Genomic DNA, 2,274 nt, shown 5'->3' on the forward strand with positions numbered 1-2,274 from the left:
CGTACGAGTGTCATAAATGAGAAAAGAAAAGAAAAGTATAAATGCTATATATACTTCTTTAAAATACTAAGTAATTCACATGGGTGGGTCACTCAGGTGGGTGGATGCGCCCACCTGTCCGCCCACCTGACGGCCAAAACTTGGGATTTTGACAGAATTCGGCCCTCGGCGCGAATCTCACTTTTGGCATATGATGTAATATACGTATGCACCTTAATATATGACTACATACCTGCTTTATCCGTACATGACCTTATGATAGGTGCATGTACACGGCTTGGGTATTCCCGTCTCTTCTAGCACTGGCTCGGACTTGTCGGGTCAGTCGGTGTTTAAAGTCACCTTTGCCATCATAGTCCATAAGGAACCCGCTCTAATTCTCTCCGGTTCGGGCCCTGCATGGTTAAACCGGGTCTACCGTGTAATCAGACCGAGTTTAAGAAGTAGGGTATTACAGTTTCCCTTGCTAGTCTGGTGCGGGCAACAACAACACGTGGGGCTAATGAGGAGATGCCCAGAAGCATGTTTAGTGCAAAAAGGGGAGAGGGTGCAATGGTCTTTTCACCCCACTCAATCTAGATGTTGTCTGTGCCAAACCAACAATGAATTTTTTTTTCAATATAAAAATTTTAAATTTCTTTGCATCGACATTGGATAAGTGTTTTTCCCAACGTTAGAACTTTCCTAGCCGATGTGTTATCGTTGTTGAAAGTTTTAATTTGACTTCGAACTGAATCTCTAACATAATAGTTAGAAGCAATTTTGATGTTTGTTGTTCTCTGCCCGACATGTGAAGTTAAATGGCCAATGTGGGCAAAGTGTCCACCAATCTATAGTTGACGTCAACAACATTACCTTTGATGTCAGACAAATGTCTCTAAATATTGGTAACAAGAATATTAGTTTGTCTTCTTTCTCCCTAAGACACATCTTTTGGATCATCATCTCTTTAAAATCCAAAATATTGAAATCTATCTTCAAATAAAAAATCATGTTAATGAGGTTAACATGTCCTTTAACTAAGATTTTGTAGTACTAAGACAAACAAGTTTTTATAGCTGCGATTGACTGCTTATTAAGCTAGTTGAGCTCGCCCCTATATTATTATTTTTTTCACAATGAAAAATAAAGCCCTCGGAAGTGGTGAGGCTTTGGAGATTTTTTTTTTTAATTGGAGGATTTTTTGGTGATATTATGATAGATAGAAAAGATTTTATAATTTTTAAAAGGTGATTTATTAACTCAGTAAATAATTCTAAGATTTTCCATTATTTTCTTTCTAATAAATCTAAATATACTTCGTTGTCCAAAATATAATTAAAACACACTATAAATTCATAAGATTTTTAAATTTTCTTTATAATATTGCATGACCCATTACAGCTTGGCCATGTTTGTTTGGAGGTAAAATTCCTTGAAGTAAATCAATAATTTACATTCCTTCTGCCCTCTTTTTTCTCCTGGTAAATACCTTTAATGATATAATTTCAAACTAGGGGGAGCTTATTTGATAGCTAGCGATAGTCATATTGAGTTTACAAGAAAATTATTTATTGGGGATGTACCTTGGGCATTGTCCTCGTCTTCCTTCTTCGGAAGCATATGTATATTAACAAGCTAATCATGAATGCATATTCTGCAATAGCTATACTGACTAGTGTAATGGCCACCTGTGTCCCTTGTTGGCCAGGCATAATAGGAGTGTTGATGTCAGAAATATGGGCCTCCACAATGAGTAGAATGTGGAATAGAAGAAGGAAAAGTAGGATCAACTGCATCTTTAATCGAAACCTATTTTGAAGTCAAACATATTAATTCATTATGGGCATTCATGTATATGAATAAAAGAAATCCTAAAACAATTAAACAATAAATTTGGATTCGCATCACATAATCTTTCGCTTAACTTCTGCCAAAAAAAAAATATATATATATATATATATATTTTGACTAAACTATACAAAATAAAGATTGGAGGATCATCTCATCCTCACATTGTAACCGCCCCCCATCTCCCACCCTCCACCTCCACCTTCACCCCCACCCCGACCCCCACCCCCTTGATGTCCACATGTTTTTACTGTGATATCTGATGGTTTCTTATTACTTTGATAATGGGTCTATCAAGGGAGAGATCTCATAAAATAAAAAAGGTCTTAAAATAGAACCATATGCTTTGAATCATCTAGCCTTTCTAAGCTTCCCTTGCTTCCAACTAGGTCCCTTTTAGGAAGCGGTGGGTTTTCTTGCTAGTCTCCTGCAGACTACACCAAT

This window comes from Macadamia integrifolia, chromosome 2 (assembly GCF_013358625.1).
Source record: "Macadamia integrifolia cultivar HAES 741 chromosome 2, SCU_Mint_v3, whole genome shotgun sequence".
NCBI classification, from domain to species: Eukaryota; Viridiplantae; Streptophyta; class Magnoliopsida; order Proteales; family Proteaceae; genus Macadamia; species Macadamia integrifolia.